This window comes from Bison bison, unplaced genomic scaffold, assembly GCF_000754665.1.
Source record: "Bison bison bison isolate TAMUID 2011002044 unplaced genomic scaffold, Bison_UMD1.0 scf7180017864490, whole genome shotgun sequence".
Lineage (NCBI taxonomy): Eukaryota > Metazoa > Chordata > Mammalia > Artiodactyla > Bovidae > Bison > Bison bison.
Genome location: NW_011495049.1, coordinates 11,096,575 through 11,106,196, shown reverse-complemented (window position 1 = coordinate 11,106,196; position 9,622 = coordinate 11,096,575).

The window sequence follows — 9,622 nt, the reverse complement described above, 5'->3', positions numbered from 1 at the left end:
TTACTAAGGGAAGATAACAGAATGTTCAGCTTTAAATAACATAAAATCCTAATTCAAATTTGCTTTGAAAACAGTACTCTTATTGTACTACATAAAAGACATTCAGTTACAGAAATAAAAACATGTCTTCAAGCATCAGTGTCATCATCAGGAAATTTGGGACATCACTTCCAGGCACAGAACAGAGTATAGGGATAAGTTCAGTTCAGTTGGTAAGTCGTGTCTGACTCTTTGCGACCCCATGGACTGTAGCGCATCAGGTTTCCCTGTCCATCACAAACTCCCTGAGCCTACTCAAACTCATGTCTATTGCATCGGTGATGCTATCCAACCATCTCATCATCTGTCTTCCTCTTCTCCTGCCTTCAATCTTTCCCAGCGTTAGGGTCTTTTCCAATGAGTCAGAACTTCACATCATGTGTCCAAAGAATTGGAGTTTCAACTTCAGCATCAGTCGTTCCAATGAATAATCAGGACTGATTTCCTTTAGGATTCACTGGTTGGATCTCCTTGCAGTCCAAGGGACTCTCAAGAGTCTTCTCCAACACCACAGTTCAAAAGCATCAATTCTTTGGTGCTTAGCTTTCTTCATAGTCCAACCCACACATCCGTACTTGACTACTGGAAAAACCATAACTTTGACTATATGGACCTTTGTTGGCAAAGTAATGTCTCTGCTTTTTAATAACCTAGACCTCTGTCTAGGTTGGTCATAACTTTACTTCCAAGGAGTAAGCGTCTTTTAATTTCATAGCTGCAAGCACCATCTGCAGTGATTTTGGAGCCCAGAAAAACAAAATCAGCCACTGTTTCCACTGTTTGTCCATCTATTTGCCATGAAGTGATGGGACCAGATGCCATGCTCTTAGTTTTCTGAATATTCAGCTTTAAGCCAGTTTTTTCACTCTCTCACTTTCATCAAGAGGCTTTAGTTCCTCTTCACTTTCTGCCATAAGGGTGGTATCATCTGCATATCTGAGGTTATTGATATTTCTCCCAGAATCTTGATTCCAGCTTGTGCTTCATCCACCCCAGTGTTTCTCATGATGTACTCTGCATATAAGTTAAATAAGCAGGGTGACAATATATGGCCTTGACATACTCCTTTTCCTATTTGGAACCAGGCTGTTGTTCCATGTCCAGTTCTATAATGTATAACCTCATGATTGTAGTTGGTGATATTGTACTGTATAATTGAAAGTTTTTATTCGAAGGGAACTAGTGTTCTCACACAAGAAAAGGAAGCAAATATGTGAAGTGATAAATGTGTTTATTAACTTGGTGGTGGGAGTCCCTTCACAATGTTTATATAAATCATCATGTTGAACACTAAATATCTTAAGATTTTACTTTTCATTTTTAACTCAGTAAAGCTGGAATAAAAGGATGTTGCATTGTCAGTTTGTCATAGTCACTGTCAAGATAGTAAGACCCCATTGTATTACCTAAGGATTAACTCCTTTTAACAAAATAATATAAGCAGAAGCTTCAAAATGTACAGTTATTTTTTAAAGTCCCTATAAAACATGTTATATTAAATGTTAAAAATATGTTTGAGATTGGTAAGGATCAGAACAAATATATTTAAAACTCCAATGGAAAGTTTTGAATCAAAAGACAGTACTGGGAACATTAGACACACAAAAGACTTTAGAAGACTACTTCTGGAGGGACATATCAAAGGTAAAACTAAGACTAAAGAGACAAAACCATGCACCAATTCAAAGTTAAAGGTTATAAAATAGCATGAGGATTAAAATAATTTCTGTTGAGCATATAAATAATACCGCTCAAGTTCAAATATTTTAAAAGTTCATTATTGTATGTAGTTTCTCAACTTTTAAAAATATTTAGAACAGTCTTGCTATGATAGTTTATGCATAGGTAGTCCTGAGTTGAAATAAAATGATCTCTTGTGGTTACTGCCATTTATGTAATTCAGTCTGAATATTCACATAAACTAGGAACAGTCTATTCAGCCTCAATGATCTGTGAAAAGGACATGTAAAGCACGGGGAAAGGACTTGAACCAGATGGCCTGGTTAACAATAGAACATTTTACAAATTGTCAAAAAAATAAAAACAAGAGGTAGGAAACCACAGCCTTCACAAGAACATTTCCCCTGACCTGATGGAAGCAGAGATAACTACTGTGCTGCATTTCTAACAAACATAATAATTGTGTTCACCATAAGAACCAATTGTTACTAGCCATGTGGAACCAAAATTAATTTCTAAATTATGAACCGACAGATTGCAATAAGCTTCCCTATCATTTAGCAGTAGAAAGACCTAGTTAATTGAGTTTATTGTTATAATGTTTAGGGAAAGTGTTTAAGGAATATAATTTTTTTCATTTTATAATGGAATGGCAGGTTTCAGTGATCATGGTTTTTCAGGAGTACAATAAAAAGTTGGATGATAATGTCAGCATCAGGGTGGCAAAAGACAATTTTCATTTTTTTTAATCCTCTCAACAACAAAAATTCAGTATCCTTCAATGAACAAAAGTGCCTGTGAGGAAACCATATGATCAGTTCCATATACTGAGGATCTAGGAGTCTTTTCTTCCCACGATTTAAGTAATAGGTAGACAGATCTGGGTACTGGCTGTAGAAATGGTAGTTGTCTCTGAAACAGTTATGGGGGCTTTTCGATTATAAACCAGGAGTCATTGGAAAACACCGTCTTAGATAATTACCCATGGCTGAGGGAGCCTTTGAGGATGTCCAAGATTCTAAAAGGCGTCAGCAGCTTGGCCAAAATAAAATCTGAGTTTATATGTATTGGGGTGGGTAAAAGAAAAAAAGCTGTATTTTACCCATATTATCCCTTGCAGAGGGCAGCGTTGCTTAGGGCCATAAGAGATCCTTCTCTGTAATTTCTCTAAAAGAGAAAAGGAAGAGCATGTGAGTGAACACCCAGCTTCTCTAATTGTGTAAGATACTGCCAAAGGGGCTCATTTCTCTCTTGATTCATCAAGAATGTTAAATAATGAGCTTTATGAGTGGAGATTAGGAAAGGAAGAGGCTGGAAGAGCAGCAGATAATACTCAGAGAGGGTATTAAACATACTGTGTTGTGAACAATATCAAAAGTCTGGCCACAAACCAATAGGAACACTTTATCTGCAGACCACCCCAAGTGGCCCACAGGCATCTCCAGTACTTCATGTCTTCACCCACATACACCTCCATCCTCTGACTAGCTCCCTGTGTGTGCAGTAGACTGGGAAGTGGGAGCAAACTTTGACACATGGCTAGTAAGCACAAGCAGAAAACTGACCCAAATCTGTAAGCCAGGGAATCACCATGGGCTTGAGCTTTAGTGCCCTCTTTAGGAACAAAAGAGCACTTAGCATGATGCATGGCAAGATCCAGAGAGGTCTTAAAAACTTGAGAATTCTGCCACAAGAAGAAGTGAGGTGTGGAGCAGGTGTATGTATAGCAGGTCTGAGATAGCTTCAAAATCTCCATTTGAGGGAGTGGATGGTATCTTTCTTCTGAAGACACAGAGTAAACACTGGAGGAGAAAACTGCTACTCCAGATGTGCAGACAGCATCCCAAAACTAAAGGAGTATGAAAATTCAACATGATGCCATCAAAGGGTTATAATAATCTTCCAGTAACTAAACCAAAGACTTGTAGAGCTTCAGTTTACCCAATAAAGACTTCAAAACAGGTGTTTTAAGGAAAATCAATGAATCACAAAGACATAGAAAAACAGTTCAACAAAGTCAGGAAAATAATACATGAATAGAATGAGAAGTTTAAGAAAGACATAGAAATCATAGGTAAAGAACCAAACAGAAATTTTGGAGCCAAAGTATACAAAAAAGAAAGAAATAGACAACTAAAATAATAGTGCATGTGTACTTAGTCAATCAGTCATGTCCAATTTTTGTGACACCTTGGACTGAAGCCCATCAGGCTCTTCTGTCCATGGGATTCTGTAGGCAAGAATACTGGAGTGAGTTGCCATGCCCTCCTCCAGGGGATCTTCCTGACCCTGGGATGGAACCCTCATCTCTTGTGTCTCCTGCATTGCAGGCAGGTTCTTTACCACTAGTGCGAACTTCAGTATTGTACTTCCAACAATGATAGATTACGTAGATAGGAAATCAAGAAGGAAATGTTGGAAATAAGGTACACTATAGACCAAATGGACCTAACAGATACCTACAGAAAATTCAGTCTGACAACATACACATTCAGCAACACAATGCACATTCTTCCTGCGTGTGCTTGGAATATTCTCCAGAATAAATTATAGGACTGTAGGTCACAAAACAACTCTAAGCAAATTTAAGAAGACTGAAATAATACCAAGTATCTTTACCAACAACGGTGTTGTAAAACTAGAAGGAAAAACAAGTGGAAGCCTGGAATATTTAAAATTACATGGAAAGTAAACACTTAGGAATACATTTAACCAAGTAGGTAAAATAACTATTCATTGAAAATTAAGATTTAATGAAAGAAATTGAGGAAGGCACAAATAAATTGAAAGATATTTCACATTTATGGATTGATAGAATTAATATTGCTAAACTGATATTGATAAATATTACCCAAAGCTGTTAATGGATTCAATGTGCAATCCCTGTGAAAATTCTAACTGCTTTTTTCACAGAAATAGGAGAAAAATTATTTTGAAATTTGTATGGACCCATGAAAGTCTCTGAATAGAAAAAGCAATCTTAGAAAAAAAATAAATAATGCTAAAAGCAGCACAGTTATGATTTCATACTCTACTACAAAACTGTACTCATTAAAACAGTATGGCCTATTATAAAAATAGACCAATAGAACAGACTTGAGAGCCCAGAAATATATGTTCCTATTTATGGTCAACTGTAACTTCACAAGGAAGCTAAGAACACTCAATGGAAAAGAGTAGTCTCTTTAAAAAAGCTGTGTTTGGAAAACAGGATAACCACATGGAGAAGAATGAAGTTGGACTTCTGTCTTATACCACTCACATGAATTAAGTCAAATTCAAGACTTAAACATAAGACCTGAAATTATGAAACTCCTAAGAGAAAACAAGAAAATAGCTCATTGATATTGGTCTTGGCAAAGATTTTTGGATAAATGATTTGCAGTGTTTTTAAGCTTAAGTAGCAAACCCAAAAAGTAAAAAGTGTAACTGTATCAAACTAAAAAATGTATGTACAGCAAAAAGAAAGAAAGCAACAAAATGAAAGTTGACTGAAGAATGGAATAAAATATTTGCAAATTGTACATCTGATAACATTCAAAATGTATTTTTAAAAAGCCTCACTCAATTCACTAACAGAAAAATATAAACAGTCCAGTTTTAAAAATGTCCATTTTTTCAAGTAAGACATATAAATGGTCAACAGGTGCTTGAAAAGATGCTCAACACTAGCAATCATCGAAGAAATGTAAATCACAACCACAAAACCTCAAAACTGTGATGTTGTCTATTGCCAAGAAGACAAGAGATAACAAATGCTGGCAAGGATGTCGAAGGTGAAACTATGCACTATTGTGGAGATGTAAATTGATATAGCTACTATGGAAAACAGTATGGAGTTTCCTTAAAAACTAAAAACAGAACTACCATATGCTTTACCCAACTCACTTTGAGTATATACCTAAGGGAAATGAGAAATATATTTCTTTCAGCCAAGAAATTAAAAGACACTTACTCCTTGGAAGGAAAGTTGTGACCAAACTAGACAGCATATTATAAAGCAGAGACATTACTTTGCCAACAAAAGTCCGTCTAGTCAAGGCTGTGGTTTTTCCAGTGGTCATGTATGGATGTGAGAGTTGAAGAAAGCTGAGTGCTGAAGAATTGATGCTTTTGAACTGTGGTGCTGGAGAAGACTCTTGAAAGTCCCTTGGACTGCAAGGGGATCCAACCAGTCCATTCTGAAGGAGATCAGTCCTAGGTGTTCTTTGGAAAGACTGATGTTGAAGCTGAAACTCCAATACTTTGGCCACCTCATGCGAAGAGTTCACTCATTGGAAAAGACTCTGATGCTGGGAGGGATTGGAAGCAGGAGGAGAAGGGGACGACAGAGGATGAGATGGCTGGATGGCATCATCGACTCGATGGACGTGAGTTTGAGTGAACTCTGGGAGTTGGTGATGGATAGGGAGCCTTGGCGTGCTGCGATTCATGGGGTCACAAAGAGTTGGACAAGACTGAGCAACTGAACTGAATGGCAAAAGTTTCTAGAAGAAATTGCTCTCTATATAGAATCTTATAATATATGGACATAACTACCAGAGATTTGTTCATTGGATTTTGACATGCTATAATTGAGAATCATGTAAACACTAAGAGCTAAGTTTAAAACAAATAAAGGTATTCTAAGCGTTTCCATGAAACATAGTGACCTGAGGGAGCACTTCTTTAGAAATATTTACCTGACTTAGAAACAAATGTTGTTTAAGAAAATTTGAATATTTGATAGATGTATTTCTGTCTTGAAAGGGTTGGAAAAAAAAAAAGATCAAAGCTGACCTATTGATAAGTCTTAATGTCATGGACCAAAATTAATGGGTTAGGGTATTTTCATAGGATCACATTGATTTTAATACCCAAGGCAGGATCACTACAGAGTTCTTAGTATGTTGCTACATGACAGTATGTTTTTCTTCTGGATATGAGTTCCCGTCCTCTCTGCCATTGAAGCTCTCCATTTAAAGGTTTTGTTTGTTTGTTTTTTTTCCTATTCAAAGGTTTCATCTTTCTGGTAAAGTACTTGGTCTTTATGCAAGTACTTACTCGAAGTCTGATTTCAAGATCAGACTGTTTCACTGAAAGTGGCTAGCAGAGTCCAACACGACTAAAGCGACTTAGCAGCAGCAGAAGCTGCAGCAGCCTTTGGTCTTTTCCCTTTGGAACAGATGTTGCTTCTCCTGAGGTCTGTTACTTTGGAAACATGGGTGGTCTCTCTGAAACAGTGCTGAGTTTTTCAGCCTTTGGCCTATACTTTTGGAATGGCTATTCTCTGAAAACTAGTTGAAAAAGCCTTTGGCCTGACACAATTGAGACCAAGGTGTTTCCTCTGAATTGACTGAGATTGGCTTGTGAGCTGTTTGAATTGAGCCATTTGTGCTGTAAGTTGTTCAAGCTGTTTGAAAATTGTTCTTTACTCTATGAACCTCCAGGAAATAGGGTCCCAGTTATCTTAAATATTTTGATATCCCAGCCCCCAGAACTCTGGCTATTGAAAAAAAAAAAAACAACACAGATCTTCCTCATGAACATTTCTAAATAAATGGGCTGACTGACCAAAGGCAATTTAAAATATCAATATAAAATAGTATAAGGAAGTTTTGAAATCTCCAAAGTTAATTTTCTTAAAACTAAATTGGACTACAATAGTTCAAAATTTTTTAGAACTGGGTGATATTATTTTGACTGGTATTTTAAAGTTCCCAATACTCCCAGGAGTTTAAATTTGCCTCTCTGTAAATTAACATTTAAGAATAACTGAGACAAATAACAGAGAAGGCAATGGCACCCCACTCTGGTACTCTTGCCTGAAAAATCCCATGGATGGAGGAGCCTGGTAAGCTGCAATCTATAGGGTCGCTAAGAGTCGGACACGACTGAAGTGACTGAGCAGCAGCAGAGACAAATAAATGATTAAAGAAAGATAAAATGACTCCCAAAACCCCAGTTTCTTCTTTCTTGACTTCTTTGTCTCAGGCTCCACCTCCAGCTCCATTTTCTTCCTTCCTTTCTATACTGCCTATGCCTGCACTGTACTTTCAAATCCCCCATACTAATTCTCCCAGAAGCTTCCCCTTTTCTCTGAAGCTATTCCCATTCCTGTTTTGTTTGACCTTGTCAGAACTGATATCTTTAAAATTAAGCCTTCTAAGAATCTAGAAGTGAAATCTTTCATTTCTTATACTCCCTGGACTAAAACTGAACTTAGAACCATAGACAAATATTTCCCAAGGTAACTGAAGATCCTTACAAGTTTGCTGAGAAACTTAATGTAGTCATTAAAACTTGTCAGTCTGATTTCTCTGACTTACATAAGATACATCATTCATATGCTTGTTAGTGAAGACCAGGCCCAGCATTGGATGAAAATCTCTAATTGAGAAAGTCCTAAAAGGTCTCTAGTGTTACAAATGGGAGACCAGCCCATTAACTTATATGATCTGGTTTGGGCAATCAATCACTAGGCAACTTTATCAAGTAATTTCTAGGGCCTTTTAAAAGTCTGTTGATTGGAACAGAATTCAGGCTTGCACCAAAAGTCTGACAAACCTGTCCATGATCATTTAAATAAACTTCAAATTATTTTTAAAGAAAATTCTGGCCTTTTGTCAGAGAAGGCAATGGCAACCCACTCCAGTACTCTTGCCTGGAAAATCCCATGGATGGAGGAACCTTGTAGGCTGTGGTCCATGGGGTCGCGAAGAGTCAGACATGACTGAGCGACTTCACTTTCACTTTTCACTTTCATGCATTGGAGAAAGAAATGGCAACCCACTTCAGTGTTCTTGCCTGGAGAATCCCAGGGATGGGGGAGCCTGGTGAGCTGCCATCCATGGGGTCGCACAGAGTCGGACACGACTGAAGTGACCTAACTCTTGCAGCAGCTGGCCTTTTGTGTATTGATTCACCCAGGTAGCTTTAAACTCTCTGTTTATTAATGGGGTGAACTAAGACCTTTTCCTTCTAATAAAAAGGACCAGGATAACATGGGAAATTATTTCCACTCCAGGTTTGATTCATCTCGCAAACCACCTCTCTCCTTCTCTAAATGATTCACATCCAAGGAAGACAGTCAAGAGTCTATTCTTCAACTCTAGCAAATAAAACCTCCAAAATAAAATCAGTACCCTCCTACTTTCTGCTGTTATTTCAAAGAACCAGCACATTGGAAGAGAGATTGTTAAAAATCTATGCACTTTAGTCACCTTTAAATTTATAAGCAACCTTTCCAATGATCTCCCAATTATTAATGGCAAGCCTCCCAGGAATTATGGAGACTTTCCCAAACTTTTGTTAATCAGCTTGGATAAATATTTCTTGAGATTGGATATGTCAGTGGAAACAATCAATCAATAATCTATAGTAGGAATAGAAGAGAGTTTTATTAGAGCCAAACTGAGGAATATAGCCTCGGAGTGAAAGTGAAAGTCGCTCAGACATGTCTGACTCTTTGTGACCCCATGGACTATACAGTGCATGGAATTCTCCAGGCCAGAATACTGGAGTGGGTAGCCTTTCCTTTCTGCAGGGGATCTTCCAAACCCAGGGATCGAACCTGGGTCTCCTGCATTGCAGGCAGATTCTTTATCGTCTGAGCCACCGGGGAAGCCTGGAGATATAGATTCAAAAAGCACTTTAAGAAAGGATTCATTTGCAAATCTGGCAGGCTTTGTTGGGACATCTTGGAAACAATAATGTGAGAAATATATGTGTTGCTATTGGCTACAAACATAGGCTTCCCCACCCCACCCCCCCATTTGGTATGGAAATAAATATATAAATATTGAAAAAAAAAAAGACACTTTAATTGTGTTCTGTTGGACTGCAAAATGAGTAAGGCTTATAGAAGTGAACACTAAAATTACATAAGTTGATTGTCAAGAATTACAATTTGAGCAGTGAATAA